Source organism: Lagopus leucura, unplaced genomic scaffold (genome assembly GCF_019238085.1).
Source record: "Lagopus leucura isolate 7727_CA_CO unplaced genomic scaffold, USGS_WTPT01 Super-Scaffold_100018, whole genome shotgun sequence".
Classification (NCBI taxonomy): domain Eukaryota; kingdom Metazoa; phylum Chordata; class Aves; order Galliformes; family Phasianidae; genus Lagopus; species Lagopus leucura.
Window position 1 is genome coordinate 4,945,317 of NW_024962272.1, and position 18,677 is coordinate 4,963,993.

The following is an 18,677-nucleotide window of genomic DNA, read 5'->3' on the forward strand; positions in this document are numbered from 1 at the left end:
CATTTGGTACTTCTAACTTTTTGTGAGTGTTTAAAACTGTAAAGCAAAACAATTCTTTTTTTTTTCTTTTTTCTTTTTTTTTTTAACACGACAGAAGGTAACGAAGTCACACAAGAATGTTGCTCTTCAGCTAACTATTTTTTTTCTCCTTCTCTTAACATCCACTGGTTTGGACCTGATCCACAGGCACTTTATATTCTCCTGAGAAGCAGCTGGAAAGTGCCAAACCACTAACTTTTTTTTTTTTAACCCCACCATGCCCAGCAGAAAGTAAGTTCTTTTAATCCAAAGAGAGAGTGGTGAAGTAAACCAGCAACATGCATTACTGCCTGAGCATTACTGCCTGAGTGCCATTTCAGAGCAACTGCTGAAGAGGTAGAGAACAGCGTGAATCAAGGTGTGCGTGCATGTGTGTGCACGTTCAGAGATTTCTTTGAGAGCAAGTATTCACACCAACAGGGGTAAGTAAATAGAATTATGTGACAGAAAGGAAAGCAAAAAAGAAAATACATGCAAACTTGGGGACAGATAATTTCCTCCTTGCAGAAAACAGTTGGAACCATCAATTAGGAAAGCATTCTGTACCAAACAGATCCATGAAACACACTGGACAGCTACTTCACAGTAAGGTAAAAGCATTCTAAAAGTGAAAGTTGTGTCTAATTATCCCAAATCAATATAGAACTTGCTTTTATTAGAATTAAAAATAGAGCAGTCTTGAACTAACTCACAGTGCCTCCAGTCTTTGTTGGTCTCTTGTGATCCTCTCTGCAATACAATGTCCTCTTGTTTGGGTGAGAGGACCACAAACTGACAGAGTGCAACGAAGCGAGTGAACAGCTATCAGAATGACATTATAACGCCAGAGAGAGAGAGGGAGAGTGTAAGAGAAGAGCTCTCAAGAACATATAAATATATAATAGAGCCCTGGAACACTTAATAATTAATTGTGATGAAGAAGCTTTTATTTCAACAAAAAGAAAAGCTTCCAACCAGCAGTCCCATGAGAACGGAGGAGTCCAGCACACTGATGCCCAAAGTGAAGATCTATGCCAGTCCTTTCCCAGGGTGGAATTCCCATATGGGGCCAAAATTGCCTCGACGCAGTCTGCACTGCATCCTCAAATAAAGTCTGAAGTGGTGCATAGCTCTCACACTCTTGCCTGCAGTGGGATTTCTCCCAGTTACTTGCACAAGACTTGCACCCAACCCTATGAAGTCAGCAAGCTGGTTAGCTAAGTAACTAACACCACGCAACCTCAGGATTAGAGATCAAATATTCTACTGATGCATCAGTCCACTGAAGTGTTACTTTTGGCAAGACATTTTTGCTTTTTGTGCCTTGCAGGATAGTACTACTCACCCTGCAGCCCAGAGGAAAAGCCTTAAATGTACAAGGTATAACATTCTTGTTAGGAATCAGTAGTGCACATTCATTTACAACATACCTGCATATGATCAATGGTTCAGAGCTTTGCAAAGTCTGGAGGGACTGTTTCATCTTTGTGCCTTTTAGTATAGGATTTCTGCCTCTTGGAGATACCTGTAACTCATTATCCAAGCAAATCAGCACAGGCATTTTCTCCCGGCAGTGCCTTCCTCACTATACATTCCTGCAGAAAGCTCTGATTTTCCTTAATTTCTGATCCAATGTTCAATGATTTGGTAGAAGCAGCATCAGAAAAAGCTTTAAATTAGTTATTAATTCAAGTTCAGTGTTCAACCTGAAAAGTATCATCTCTACTGATGCATGTAAAAGTAGTTGTTAAACGCAACTCACTTTGCCACAATTTCTAGTTACGAAATAGGTAGAGCACAAACTGTCTTAACCTTGCAGCTACAAAGCTAATGCAGCTGCTGTTTATCCTTTCACTTTTCAAAAGCACTGTCTTTGTTCATGAGACCTGCCTCTTTATTGCCTTGATCTTGACGTGTTTCCTATTCACATAACACACTACACTTACAGTAAGTTTTGACTGAGCAACAGAATCAGGTAATCATAAATAACTCAATCAGGGCTCTATAACAAACGAGAAATAGCACCCTCAAAGAGAAGGGACAACTGTTCTGTTACCACAGTAATGGAATTAATTTTTATAATAAGATGGTAACTAAAGTGAGTTACTTTTATCTTTCCCTCTCCTTTCTATGCCCAAAGAGGTGCTTCATATGGAGTCTCAATTGCCTTTTTGTTCTGCTTTCTGGATTATGTGTAGCACTGAGGCTACTAGCACAGTAAAAATAAACAGTAAGGCAAACTGTTCAGTATTAAATAAACATGTGCACATAATTGTTACATGTGCTGGCCCAAACAAACTCCAAGGGTAAGACTGCAATGAAATCAGTGCAACCAGGTGAGAGCTGACTTAAAACAAATTGCAACATCTCTCACTGTCTGAAGCAGACAGCATTATAGTGCCCAAAGACAGGACTCGGTGCACAGCCAGAGATGACAAGGGACAGTTCAGGTGCCTTACTGTAGAAGCCATCCGCACAATTTCCCACAAGTCAGGAACAAGAAACAACGCAGCTGCTGGGATGAGTGAACAGCTAAAGGAGCTTGTGTGAGCTTCAATAGCAGGCCAGAGCAGCACTCCACTGTGAATGACAAGTGATGGGCCAAACCACTGGGGAGCTGCCGATGAGTTATTAATGGTGACAGGTACACTACCTGGGAGACAGGTTGAGAGGGGAAAAAGATTATTTATAAGCGAATAGTTAACAGCTGTACCCACTGCTAAGCATTACATGGATGCCACAAACTGTAGAGTTCAAATCTTGGGTTATTCAAGCACGAACAAATGCCTGTCACCAAACTGCAACGCATCGCTACAAATTAAGGTGGGAGAGATGAGACGAGGCTGGAACGATGCCTTGCTCAAGAAGGCAATGTCATCACAGAGTGCAGATAAGCGCTAGAGAAGGGCTGAGATAACCATGAGGTAAATTATGGTTCTTAATAATAATGATGAATTTGCAAGAACAGCTTTTTAATTTTTCCTGAGGGCTTTTGCAAGAGAACAGATGCTGAATGTGTCCTGTACTGACAAGAATAAATGGGGGGAAAATATAATAAGCAAAGGAAATGTTTTTGAAGAAGTTTTCTTTTGATATGAGAAATAATATATTTCTATTCTTGAGATAATTTTTTTCAATCTTCAGTCCCCTCCCATGTTTGAAAGCCACATTGTTAAGCTTATAACATAATATTCTTACAATATCTACAATGATGTAGTTACCCAGTTTTTCCCGAAGGAATGAATCAGTTCACTTCTGAGTACATTAAAAGTAGCCTGGGCAAAAATCATTCAAATTTATTTCTCTTGGACAATCCTGCTCTAAGAGAGGCAGGAAAAAAAAGAAAAAAAAAAAAAGAATCAGAATTTCATAAATGTTTTTTTTTTGCAGTCTTTTAACATAGTAGCGCAGTTAAAATCAGTAAGACTAGCTAGGTGTCAGGAAAATAATCAGATGCTCCACCTACTTCAGTGCTTCAAAGCACAAGGTGGGAAACCTTGCACTAGATGTCTGGCCTGAAAGAGCTTTCTGATCTCCAACAAAATGCGTCTAACAGCTAATGTTTTTAAAAAATAATAAATAGGAATAATAGGAAAAATGATTACAAAGAAAACGCTTAAGCTCCAAGTACATCTTCTTGTGAAATACAGTCTGAAATGGATATGAAAAATTGCAGGGAAAAAAAGAAAAAAAAAAAAAAAAAAAAGAGGGCTAGTCAGAAACAGCTGGGTTCCTCCAAGGTGGAGGGAAGGAACAGTTTATACCTATGGTTACTGCCACTTCTCATTTCTTTTGCCATAGGGGTACTGTGCTCTTGCATGCTCTAGAGGAGATATGTGAGCCAGAAATGGTTTACACTTCAGAAAGCTTTAGAGTTGTTAAAACATAAAGATATAAACGGATTCAGTAGCATAGCTGTTTGCAGGATTTGGTCCAAAGCTTTCAGCCCAGGCATTTCAAAGTGAACATCACTAAAAGGCAAATAGCTCCGTGCACACTCGCACATGGATGTGTTGGGGGAAGATGGTATTAGCCAAGCATGCTCATAACCTGCTTTTCATGAGGTTAACTTTTTTTTTTTTTTTTTTTTTTTTTTTTTTTTTTTTCTGTTTCATTATGGTTCCCATGGACAACTGGTGCATTTGCTCAGCGTTTGAGCTTCTCAAACTGTGAATCAATATTTAAAAATACAGTCGAAGCTGAGTAAGGCTGTTACATTTTATCTTACAGTTGGCCATTATGCATTTTTCTTAAATGTGAAGCATTGTGGAATATTTTTTTCATTCAGCAGTTAACTGCTGGATGTAAAACAATCAGGCAGTCATTTTCAAAGGTACTATGAAAGAATTGGGGTCTGAATATAGGTGGGATTTGGCCTTTTGAATTTTTTCTCTGCCTACACTCATACTCCCAAAACTGTTGATTGAATACCTTGTTACTGTTGTAAAATTTATTTTTTGTTTAAACAGGCACATGCAAGAGGACTCAGGATAGAGTCAGATGAAAGATAATTCACTTAACTGTTAAAATCCACAGGATTTATAGTAATCAAGATGACCTTGGTTTTGGTATTTCCAGCCCACTTAAACAGTGCCTCACTGCATAAGTGGTTACACTGATTCCTAAGTAAGGCACTACTAAAATAAATATCAGAGTCTGTCTCTAAATGACAACTTCCTTTCCTGCACTCATAGATGGAAACTGAAATGTCAATTTTTGTAAAATTTCTCCAGGGATAGTTCTGTGAATTTGGAAGTACAGATTTGGACAGTCAAGTTTGCAAAGAGACATAAACGTCTGTTGGTGTATGTGCAAAAGGTAAAACTGAAATTTAATTTTACAAAATTGTGTAGGTAAGAAGAGTAACTTCACAGATATACCTGTCAGCTATCTTCTAGCAAAAATAAGCAAAAGAAGTACAAAATTATTATAAAACATATGGTGTAATCTGTAAGTGCATTTGTTTTATAACAGTAAACATTATTTACCGTCTAACTACCTCAGAATTAATACTTCAGGGATTACACAAAACATTTATTGTATCCAATATGATATTCTTAAAACTCCTCACACAGAGTCCATCTAATAAAGGAGAATTCCTCTGTTTTCCTAAAAAAAAAAAAAAAAAAAAAAAAGCAGTACTGTTTGATTTTTATGGATTCATTATAACTTACTTAGTGACACAAACAACATGCTGCTAACAGCAATAAATCATTAGGGTACTAGGAAGGAAGAGGTGATTTCTAAACATGACAAAATTTGCTGGAAATGTGACATGTAAAAATTCTTCTCTCCTTTGTGTTTGATTCTTCGAGTCAGTCATGTGTTAAGTACTAGAAATGCTTTTCCAAACCTCTTTTTCACAGAGGATATTTATTTGGTAAATGATGTCCACATATTTCAAAAGGAACAGAAATTCAACTCATGATCTCTACCTACTGTGTACTCAGCTCAGTACTCAGGTTAAAGCCTGGGCTCCCTGTGCTGTAGGGTGGCTAGAAGGGAAAGGCATCAGGGATACAGCAGCTTCAATGGACCTGGTCCACAGAGAATGAGGAGATGGACAAGTAGACCTCATGCTTGATGTTGTACTTTTTTCCACCTATCCCAAAAAATTTCTTCCTGCAGCAGGACAGAAGAAAGAACACCGATCTGGCACAAATAAGTGATGAAATTCTTTTAGTCAATCTCTGGCCATTAAGGATGTGACGAAAAGGATTTGGGCCCTCATGATAAAATTTGGCTTAATTACAGGGAACTAATGTGTGAAAACTGCCACAAACGATCCCTGGATTCTGCCTGGATTTACAAGATATACTAACACCTGCACAGGGCGAAGGTAGAGTCTACCCTCTGAAAACAATTAAAGCAAAGATCTTTGGAAAGATCTTAAATTGGCACATTCTTTATCATGGAGTTCTCACAACCTTCTACTAATTTTTTTTTTAAGCCAAAGGTAATGCTTACTTACAGAAAAGGAACTCTTTCACAACCCAGCTGACTAATCTGACAAACAGTCATTGAGGCTTTAATTCAGAAAAATATACAGCATATTCCGAAACATGTGAGTAGATTCTTTTTGACTTTGAAGATATGAAATGTTTAAAGTTTGGTAGATGCTTATAGACTTTGCTGAATCAGGTCCCATCAGTGGTAAGTGCTGTTTTTCCCTCAGTGTAGGATCTACCAGTGTCTGTCTCCACTAGCTGGACACACACACAAAGTTTGTTGAGGTTTCATGCTTTTGCAGAACTTTCTTCCTCTCCCTTGAACAGAGCTGAAAATATTTATAGAGATCACTGTCATATAAGTCCTGCCCCTTCAAATAACTACTAAAAAGTACAAAAAAAACCACATGGTCTTTTGTATGCTGCAAAGTCTACTGAAATTCCAGCACAGTGATCTTGTAAGAAATGAGGGTTGAGCAGTCAGGAAGAAGTGAAGCTGAGTGGGGGATTTCCCAGTCACCGAGCACTGCAATGTAAAGCAGCCTTGCAACAGGGGGAAGTTCTACTGATGTATATCCAATATCTGGAGTAACTAATATCAGAAAACTCATGCTGTGTTTGTGAAGCTGTTTTTCAGGCCTGAAAAGTACATCTATACCTTCATTGCACTTTGAGACAATTCTAAAGCATCTGAAACTGGTTTGACATTTAAATTCTCACATGTACTTCAAAGTCCATAAAACTTTCAATTGCGTTGATATATTTATCTTGCTCCAAACAAATCTTTACATTGACATAACAAGCAGTTTCATGGTAATGTACTATATTTTCATTAATCCTTTTGGTCCTATTGTTTACTACTCTCCAAAAAACACCCCAATAAATAAAATGTCTTTTCATTTAATTAAAAGCAAATGTCTGGTATTTTTAAATTTCTTTGACTCTGACGAAAGTGTAAGGCTCAAGTTACTTATGTCACATTGTTTCCAGGCCCAAGAAAATTGACCCAAAGATAAAATTGACCCAAAGACTGATTTAACTCTTCAAGACAGCAGAATTCTCTCAACTACCAGATTCAACACCTCCGCCCCAGGCCTACAATTTGAATATTGCATACATACCACATACAACAGTACTGCACTAGTACAGAGCATTAAAATTAGCAAACTGAAACACATAAAAAGCTACAGGACTGTTCAGTTCAGAACACACCAAGTAGCTGACTCTGAGAGTATGTATACATGCAGACACTATGGAAAACTTGGTCTTTCAAGAGGCATTTGAAGCATTTAATATAAAATCAGTTTGCTAGCTATATTTGATCTGTGGAACACAGGCTACATAAACTTGCAAACAAAAGCTAAAAGTGACCAGAGCAGAGAAGATACATGTATCACAACCAGCACCCTCTCTACTGTTATCTCTTGACCACATCTCCTCTGCTACTCAGGTGTCCCAGAATAGATCTGCACATCTGCCAACACCTATGTTTCCCAGAAACTTCATGACAAATTATACTAGCATCTACTACAGGCATTGCTTACTTCTCATCATTCTTCATACCCTATTCTATCCCACACCCCTTCTCTGAAGAAACATTTATCTGCTTTTAATTGTGGCAGAAAAGGCATGTCGTGGGTCTCTAGTAGGTATATCCAGTACCTCACATCTCTCTAGACAAAAAATCAGAGAGAATAGCTTTGTTTTCCATCCCTTGACATTTTTTGAAACACTCCTATAGTTTCCTCCTAAGGAAACCAGGTTACACATGAGAAGTGACTGAATTGTTACCAATAGAATTATTTAATATTTTCTCTAGTATTCAGGAATACCACTTCAGAATAGCCAATTATTGCAGTTTTTCAAAAATGTCAAACGTTTTCCAGTATATCAAGGAAAGATAAACTAAATTTTATAAAAACTAATCTTTTAAATCAATCTCACAGTATTCAGCACCTGAATTTGTAAGCTTAAAATCTTTGAGGGCAGTAAACCATTTCGTATTAAAATCATGTTTACCTTTTAGAGGGACTATCATTTTCTGAAGCCACTAGGCACAAAGGATTCACTCAGGTACTCAACCAGCTGAACAAAGTTGCCCAGGCATTGTTCTCACTATCTCCAGCTATTCTAAGAGTTGGAAGTAACTTCATGAGTAGGTTCATTTCCTTTATCACATATGTCAACTTGAACACAGGTTAAAGACATCCAATATTCACACTACACAGATAAGAATGTAATGATGTAAACTCTACTATCACATATACGTCACAAGGCAAGCTATGTACATACACTTAAAACATAGCAAGCTGCTGTACACAGGACCGGAAGTCCTAAAATTCTACCTGTTCTACATGTGATTTCCTGCTTTGCAGGATAAGTGTTAGTGACACAGATTTCCACATCCTTTTAAGAAGAAGGAATGTAAGACTTCAGGGCGCAATTCTGACCCTTTTAAAGCCCATGCAAGATTCATCATGGATTTAAAGAAACATCGGATATAAACAGACATATTTTTTCTCTGCTATAAAAGGAAAAATATGTAACAAATTCTTCCTCTTACATTTGCTAAAAAGACTATTTAAAATATTATTTACTGAAACTACTGTTCCAGTGGTGGTGATATTTCAGAATTTGACTAAAGAACAATACTAATTACACATTCTATTTCATTAGATGATCTCAAAGCACTTCATAAACATTAATTAACAACATTCAAGTATTAATTGGGATGATTAGAACATTTTGTAAAAGCCGTGGGGGAGGAGAGAAATCAAGCTGAAGCACAAAGGACTCATGCAGCAAGTTAATATATTAGAGCCAGTCAGATAATGCATGTTTCCTGGCTTCAAGTTAAGTATTCAGAATTCTAGGACGTGGTACAAAATGACAACCAAATCAAAGATGATTTTTCAGTACAGGAAAGTAAATTTCTTAATTAAAATATATGAGTTCATCTTCACTTGATTCAAAACATACATTGATAGTAAAAGGGGGCTATCTGTCTGTGCTCTGACTGCCTAGAAGGCAACAGTAAGTGCTAATGACATTTACCCCTCCTAATAAGAGCCAATCACACTTCACTGTTATTCCTTCTTATTGCTCAGGACAGGCACTAGCACCTCATCGAAAGATCAGTGCTGCAAGGGAAAAAGTCCTCTCGAGATCCCTTGGACTTGAAGAAAAGCAGTAAATCAAACAGTGCTGAACAGATGACAAGTTTGATTCTCTGTGGTCCTTCCTGATTCCTAAGTGTCTGTGGGCCTAAATTTCACGAGTGCCTGAAGCCAGTGCTGACACACAGACAATAAAAACTACCCCTCAACTCAGATCCAGAGGTATCTGAAGTGGGAAAAGTCTTAAATCTATTAAAGTGCAGTGGTCTGGACTCTATTTTCTAATTGAGGTAATCTCCAGTGATGTGTAGCTGAATGGGAAATATCATGACTTTATCACCTCCACGGCCATGATGTGAATTCCATCCAAGGTCCGTGGTAGACAGGACAGTCTAAAGAAAGCAGAAGTTCTAATTTTCGAGCTCTATTTCTAAGAAGAATTATGTTAATTCCTTGGATTCCTATCCCAACTTGTTACCTTCCTCCCCCAAATTCCCAAAACATACACATTTGCCTTTGATCAACACTTTTATATCCTTTTGTTTTCTCTGTTTTATAATATTTCACTGCATTTATTACAAGAAAATTGAGATGGAAAGTAATTCCAAGATCATGTCCTTAATTTGATGGCCATATTTCTTTGCATAGTGCAGGATATCTTCTGATGAAAGATTCAACAAGGCAATCATCTGCATGAAAAATGATTCTCCAGTCTAGAAGAAAAGCCCCCCATCAATGGTGGATCAGTCTGAAAAAGTGAGAATTTAGTTGCATACACATAAACACATGCACATGCATATATGTGATCTATTAGTAACATTAACATAGATAGCATTTATTTATGTATATATATGTGTATTTCACTGAAAACCTTCTGTGACCATGAACAGTTAATAAAAATTCAAACAGATTCTGAAGCAAGAAAGCTGGAAATAGTTTCCTTCTTGGCTCACCTGCCAAGAATCAAGTTCAGGGCTCTGTTTCTCCAGCAGTGCTTGATGGCATCACTCACACCTAAACCAGCCCAAGGAGTGAACTATTCCTCCCACCTCCTTCATCCCCCACTCTGCTTTAGTGTTTCTTCATCAACTATCAGAAGAGAAACACAGGACCATGAACTCAAGCCTTGGCAGGTGAAGAGCTTTTCAGCTGCATTTTGAAAGAAAGCACACACAGTCCTGGCATATGCCTGACAGACTTTCAGAGAACAGCCATTTCCCCAGTATGTATCTGTAGTTGTGCCCAGCTGTGTGAGACTGCATCAGTCTGTGGACCACTGTTGACCACTGTGTCTGAGTCCAGTGCTGAAAACAGCAAGCATCACAGGTAGGAGAAACATAGCTCTTTTTCATCTCCATAGACAAAAATGTTTGCTATTAAAAAGGCCATCTTTGCATTTCTGAGCCATGTGAAGTGCTATAGTTATAAAGGCTTGACTATTTCATTGTAGTCATTAAGAACTAGCATTGTTGATCATCAGGGGTTACAGGAGCCCTCTGCTTCATTAGCCATGCAAGATGCAAGACACAGAGCAGCAATAGCACAGCTCTCCAGCCACACATATTATGGAAATCCAAATGATCTCTGCGTGTTACTGAGACATCTGTTGTCATGTAACTTGCCCTGGTGGCGTTCAAAACAGCCATCAAACTCTTTGGCCTTTACTTTTATTCTTTCCCAGTCCAAGAGCTAACAGTCATGATAAATAGAGTCATGTAGTGTTAGTGTGCTTGGTAGTGTTACTACTAGAGGTAAGTCATCAGAAGCAGTGGGGAGATGTTGGGCAAGTTAATGCAGATACAGAGAAAATCTGAAAGCATTTCACACAGTAGAAAAAAAGTGACACTGCTCTGCTCATACACAACAGAGCTTCGCTGAGGCTCAGCAGTTGTGCTCTGGTTCCTATCTCCCTCTTCAGTCCTTAAAGGTTTATCTCAGCTTTTTTTCTTTCTCTTTAGAGTAGAGATAGGATAGTCACTCCTGGATTAGTACAGCTGAGATGAATACAAAGGAGCAAGGGGCACAGCAGAGAATCTCTGTTTCACAAAAGTGCAGGAGAGTCATGCTAAACTAACTCACATGGGAAAGGAGAAACTCTTCCAGATGATCACAGCCGCAAATATTAGCATGCAGTGATGCTGTGGGAGGAATGGAAAACTCAGGAGATGGACACATCATCTAACAGATCCTTTTCATCTCTGTGAAACTAAGGTGAGGCTGAAGGAGGGAAGATAAGCAAGGGAAAAAAAGAAAAAAGAAAAAAAAAAAAAAAGGCGGAAGGGGGTGGGAGAAAGAAAAAACCAAAACACAACAGAAGTCAGTTGGAACTGAAGTAGACACATACCGAGAAGACCCAGGTTTAAATCCCATCTATACTGGGAGATTGGAAGTCTGGATAAATACTTGGAATCTTAGTTGCTCAGAGGCCAATACTGAAAAACTATGTTGGAACAAAAGAACATATGTGAGCATTACCAACAATTACAAGGGGAAAGAAAATGTAAAATAACAGTGTTTCTAACAAAACTGAAAAAAAGCAAATAATGCTACAAAAGAAGGGTAACTCTATTATCAAGTAATGAAACGTGTTGCAGCTGTATAAATGATAAGCTTACATACTAAAAGCCTGGTTCCAACTTTGAATTTTGATATAAACATTACCAAAACTGTTTCTTAAACTTTGTCTGCATAAGTTTCACTGACAGTATAAAGGATGCAATATTTAGAGAAACACAGACTACGTTAGTGACTGCTTTGTAAAATGCTTCAAAATTTTCCAGTGATGGCAACTAAACAAGTTCAAAGTATTAAGAAGTTGACAGACTCATGAGGAATGATAAGAGATATTAATTCAATAAATGCAAAACCTTTGGATACAAAAGCCATTTTTATTATACTGATGTTGCTACTTTTCTGGGTTGCAATGGTTAATTTAATTTTTTCATATATATAATGATTTGATTCCTACTTTTTCTGTTTTCTTTTTCACAAACAATACAGCCTGCAATCAACTGACAGGTGTTCCCATCATGAACTGATGAAACCTGAGAAAAAAAGCCTGACAGAAACTTCACTTGACTTATGATTATATAGAGGAGATCAGGAAGGTCACACCAAAAGTAATGCTGTCTATTTATTTCCATGGAAACTACAACAGATACAAAGAGCACAATAGCACTAGGTGATAGAGCAAATTCTCTGCTACAAAACACTATTTTTTGATATAGTCATCACCAGTAGCCAGGAATTTTTGCTACCCATGAACAAGAGCCTTCATGCTGCACTCATAAAATCTGCACCAACTGAGGTGACCCACTGTTGCCACCACAGAAACACACCACTCACTGTCTCAATGTGCCAACATCCACTGTTTCATCTCCATAAACATTCAGCAAATATTGGTGAATGTCATTTGGTGCCATTTATTATTATTATTTTTTTTTAAGGCAGAAATCAATTCCACACCTTTGCTTCAGACGCATTTTTGTGTCAGACACCATTTTGTCAGAGTGCTCCTCTGCTGCCACGTGTCACATGGCAACAAAATGTAATTGAATATCAGTGGGGAGGTTCAACTCTACTGTCATACCACCAACATCTACCGCTGACACTGTGGGCCAATACAATAAAACAAGAGGCATTACTTTCAGAGCAGCTCTTCTACATTGAACTGAAAGTATCCTATCATCAGTACAGTGACCTGACACCACTTGCCTAGCTTGGAAAAGCTGTTATCTGCAGATCTGCTGTTTGTTTGTTTTCTTCTCTAATGTTCCTTATGTTTAAACTTCAGAGGCTGACAAGCTCTATAATTAAATAGACCTTGCACTTGGGCTCTGTAGCAAAAGTTCAAACATCCTAAAAGGAGAAAAATGAGTACAGACAAGAGAGCTAAGAGAAAGTCTTTAAAAGACATGAGAAATTAACAGAACTCATGCTTTTCTGAAATTCTGCACAGACAAGTCAACAATGGGCAATATTTAATTTTAAGAACAGTAAAACAATTTTCATCTGTGCTCGTTGTTAATAAGCCATTCTATGACTTTATGATATCATTAATTTCTGGTGTTTTTTCATTCTTATTTCTATAATTAGCAGACTTGGAATCCAAAGAAGCAAGAAAAGCATCATACTTTTATTTACAATCTCCTTGAAACAGAAAATAATTTCTAATCACTTCAAAATTAATCAGTTTTCAGCATCAATGTTACCATTAAGAAGATGATCAGAAGACAAAGACGATCAGAAAGCAGGAGTACCTCTCCTATGAAGAATGGCTGAGGGATCTGAGCTAGTCAGTCTGGAGAACACAAGACTTTTGGGGGACCTCATTGAAGCACAGCAGTACTTAAACTAAGCTTACAAGCAAAACAGAAACTGAATTTTTACACAGATAGATAGTGATAGGACAAGGGGGACTGGTTTTAAATTAAAGAGAGGGGAAATTCAGGTCAGGTGTTCAGAGAAAATTCTTTACTCAAAGAGCGGTAAGACATTGGAACATCTCATCCAAAGGTTGTGGATGCCCCATCGCTGGAGATGTTCAAGGCCAGCTTGAATGGTGTGTGGGAAGCCTAATGGCAGAGGGTTGAAACTGGCTGATATTCAAGGTCTCATCCAACCCAAACCATTTGATGACTCTATGATTCTGAGATCTGAATTTTTAGGATTAGTGGTTCAAATGGTGTCCAGCAAACAGGCTTTTTAAACAGTGTCACCTTTTGGGCCCATATTGTACTCATGATTTTCCAGCTTTTTTGTGCATTTCTTTTTCAGGGGGGGATGTAGGTAGGGGCAGATAGTGAGGGAAATGTTTTATTTCTCGTGACAGTGAGCAGCAAAAGAGAGTCTAGCATCCAAGATGCCTATGAGCTATTGTTTATAATTTAATTTTTTAAAGAGGAATGATGGTAAAAGTGAAATTATTCTTCAAATAACTGGTCACTTAAATATTCCGTGCTTCTTCTTCCCTCCTTTTACTGCAGAAATAGTATGTATTTTTCTCCTTTACACTAAGGGAATACAACTACTTGATCAAGAGAGAGTTAAAGGGGTGTTGAGTTATTACTGAAAATAGAACATTGAATCAGTACTTCCATAGGGTCAGTTTATAGCCTGTATGTTGTGATCACATGTCCTGCTGTCTGCACTTAAAAGTCAAATGCCCCAGCTGTTCATTTCTAGTGGTATAATTGTTCTAACCCTTACCTCTCAGAATAATCAGAGTTAACTTGTATACTCTTAGCAGGAGGGTTTTTCTAACCCAGCTCCTTTGGAGAGAACTGGGCTAGGGAGTCATTGCACACGTAGTCACACTAGCAAATGAGAAGGGTGAAGTATTCTCCAGTGGGGAGCAGAGAAGAACAGCTGGCAGACTTACATCCTCACTCAGCTCAGCTGGAACCAAACCAGAGCTGGAGACCTACTCACAGTAGTGCTGCTCTTTACAGCAAAAGTAACCTCACCAACATCACTTGAGTTACTCATCGCATCTCTAAATAGCAGGTGCTGAATATGACCCAAAGCAGCCAATGTTGCTGACAATAATTTGCTGTCATGCAAAGACAATTGCTGGATTGGCTGATTCCAGAGAGAAAACTTTCAGGTTCACTTACAGTTTCGAACCAAATACACCAACTTACTTCCTCAATGATAGATAAAAGATAAAAAAAACTTCTAGACTGCAGTGTTACAAGCCCACAGTCCAGAAAGATTCCCTCTGAATTTTTATTTTTATTTATTTATTTTTTTTCTTGATGGGGTTGGGAAGATTACTTCTACAAGGGAGTCATAATTTCCTCCACTAAAATATTTATCCAATGACCCACCTGATTAGACAGCTGACCCAACTGTCAGTCAGTGATGTTTGAGAGATTGGTATGTGTTCACCAGACATTTGGTCTGGGGAGAGTCTGGAGAAAACATGCCAGGTTTTAATGTCTTTCAGCCATTACTGGCAAGGCTGTGACTGTCCAAATGTGAAAGGTAGTGTATCACATTACCTCTGCTGGCTTCAGGGTTCCTTCACTTCCTGCAGTCCATTAATACATCCACTGAATGAAGTAATAAATACTGCATTTTTCTCTGCCCAAACTGCTTCTTAATTTGCTACTTAGAAACACTATTATTCAAAGCAAGAGTACAAATAATCCCATCCACCCTGCAAAACTAATATACAACTAGAGAGGGGCATGGAATTTCTTTTGTTTTCTAGACTGGAGCAAACTGTGAGTTTTTCTTGAAAGTTCCTGAAGGCAGGTATCTTTTCTGATAGGAATGAAGGCTTCATTTTAGCTCTTGAACAGAAAAATAAAATAAAATAAAATGAATAGCTGGCAATACTAATGTAAGTATTTTTAAGCGAACACATCAACCCTAAGATTTCTTATATCTCTTTCTCCAAATTTTCTGTTAAATGAAAATATCAGTGTTTTAATACTCCCATTATGATTCAGGGCAAATTCTGTACAGATTGATGTCTCAGGCCTTCACATGGAATGAAATTCTGGTTCTATGCCAATTTTGTAAATTTACACGCTGGTTGACTGGTAAACACTGAAACTTGAACGAGGATTAAATTTTATGTTACTTCTGTTCTTGCAGAAGCATCTTAGGATACATATAGTCTGTCCCAATATTTCAGAGCACAAGCACCCAAAGCTACAAACTTAATTTTTTTTTTTTTTTATTATTATTTTTTTGAGCCAAACAGCAATATCCAGCATTATAACTTTAAGGTATCATTTCTCTTAGATTAGACAAAAAAAAAAAATCTAGTCTACCACCTTATACTTCTCTAACTACAGTATTATATACTTTTTTTTCTTTTTCTGTGGATGAGCAGAACCTGAAAACCTCCAAAATATTCTGTGAGGTTGTTTTTACAACCAAGAGGTTCATGGAACACCTTCTGCTTGATAACACTTGTAGTTTTTCTTAGTGTGCACTCTGGTAGTGATACTAGCATTTCCTTCGTCATTTTTCTGCATTTCTCTCTTTTCCTTCTATCAGATAGTTCAAAAGAACTACTTTTTAAAGAAGCCTTCTTTGTTATCAGAGATCTGGTTATTTTCCCAAAACTTTTCTCACAGTACGTTAAAAGGAGCAGATTGCCTTTCTTTGTAATATACTGAGCTTCCTAACTTTATTGCAGACCAAACACATTTTTGCTCAGAGAGTTTGTGGAGTCCCCATCCCTGAAGATCTCAAAAAGCTGTTGGGGGATGGATCTGGGGAAACAGCTCTAGGTGACACTGCTTGAGCAGGGTGCGGTAGATGAACTTCAGAGGTCCCTTCAGTCACTCAACTATTTCCTTGATTTCGAGAGCTAAACTTAGCAGGCAGGTTTAACTATGCCTATGGAAGGTCTTCATCAGCTCACTAACACAATCCACAGCCACGAGCTAACCAACTCAATATGTGGTAAGATTAACAGCTGCCATTTATTTCCACTGATAATTGTTCTCCTTATCTGACATAATACCCAATATATTGCTGCTGAATGCAGTAATGCTAAAATTCATGCCTTGAGGGCTATACTGTGAGTGAGTTTTAACCAGACAAGCCGAACTCTGGTCTAATGGTATATTATGGTATATATAGGTCTTTACACCACTGAGACACATAGATGACAGTCTGACTGTATAAACCTCTCTGTAATTATACTACAAGCCATTCTTGCATACATTAAAGTAATTACAACAGACAATTAAAACGAAATCAATATAGACCTGATTCCACAATTTTTAAAACAAGAAAACTACTTATTTCAGTCTTCTTATCTGAAGGGAACACAAAAGTCTACATTTATAATATGTTCTCCCTAATGCAGTGACTTATTAGTCACTGCATTTAATAAACTGTTCATTTTCTAATGTTATGTCCTAGGAATTATGCCTTTTTTAACATGAATTCCTTTGCAAATCATATTTTTTCATCCATTTTGGGAAGCAACATTCAGAATCCTGGAAACTAAATGCAATGCAATATTTATCAGTTTATATATCCATCATTTATCTATCCAAATTAATATATCTTACAAAATATTCATGTATACATATGCATGCATATATATCATACAACCACCTATAGATATCTATCTGTACCTGTATAAATATTCCATATATATACTAACATGTAAGTTCTATTAGAATCATAGAGTCGTTCAGGTTGGAAAAAGACTTGATGAAAAATCATCAAGTCTACAACCTAACCACACTACCCTAACTCTAACAACCCTCTGCTAAATCATGTCCCTGAGCACCACATCCAAGCGGTTTTTAAACACATCCAGGGATGGTGACTCAACCACTTCCCTGGGGAAGTGAGTGAATTGTGAATTCACTCACTGTGAAGTGAATTGTGAAATCAGTGAATTCCTGAGCTTAACAGCCTTTTCTTTAAAGAAGTGTTTTCTGACATCCAACCTAAACTTACCCTGGTGCAACTTTAGGCCATTTCCCCTCATCCTGCTACCTATCAACAGTGAGAACAGACCAACCCCGCTCTCTGAAAGGTGTAAGCACCTTTCAGATATTGGAACAGAGTCTCAGTGTTCCTTCTGTACTGAGGTGCCCAAAACTGAACACAGTACTCGAGGTGAGGCCTCACCAGTGCCGAGTACAGGGGCAGGATGACTTCCCTAGACCTGCTGACCACACCATTCCTGATACAAGCCAGGATGCCACTGGCCTTCTTGGCCACCTGGACACCCTCTTGGCTCATATTCAACCAACTGTCCATCAGTACACCAAGGTTTCTCTCCATCAGGCAGCTTTCCAGCTACTCTTCCCAAATCCTGTAGGGTTGGCTGAGCTTCTCGTTGTGACCAAAATGCAAGACCTGACACTTGGCCCTATTGAAACCAGTACAATTTACCTTAGTCCATCGATCCGGTCTATCCAGGTCTCTCTATAGTGCCTTTCTACCCTCTGGCAGATCAACACTCCCTCTCAGCTTGGTGTCATCTGCAAACTTACTGAGAGTGCACTCAATATTCTCATCAAGATCATTAATAAACATGTTAAATAGAAGCGACTCCAGGACCAAGCCCTGGGGTACACCACTCATGACCACCTGCCAACTGGATTTAACTCAAGTGACCACAACTCTTTGGGCATGGCCATCCAGCCACTGTTTCTGGCAACAGAACAAAAAATGTATATTTATAATGTACAAATGTGTAACATTTAGCTTTTATAAAATAGATGCTGATGCCTGAGAGATTTCTAAAACATTAAAGAACTCCACTTTTGTATGTATCTTAATAATAGGATCTCATTACAATAATAATAGCCTTTTTATTACTCTTTCTTTATGACTGCTCTACAATTCAGAACACTTTTCTGAAAAATCTATCTATAGAGCATTTAAGAAAATACTCAAGAACACAAAATATTAAAGTTGCTATGTATTTAGGCAGGGTTAATTTATTTCTTTCACACAAAAGACAGGAAATTGAAGAAGAATTAAGAAATACAGTCAGAATTCTTCAGTATGGAAATAAAAATTCCCACATTTTCTGTATAGGGCCAAGAAAACTTTCATTCCCTAAGAAAGTAAAGAACTAATCAGAAACTAGAATTTTTAGTTTTTC

At 37.9% G+C, this 18,677-nt stretch overlaps 1 protein-coding gene across 2 annotated transcripts in view; it reads right to left on the bottom strand.

Moving 5' to 3' along the window:
* The window catches only part of BNC2 (basonuclin 2), a 336,230-nt gene that overhangs the window by 74,526 nt on the left and 243,027 nt on the right, over positions 1-18,677 (bottom strand). The gene's annotated exons all lie outside the window — the stretch shown is intronic.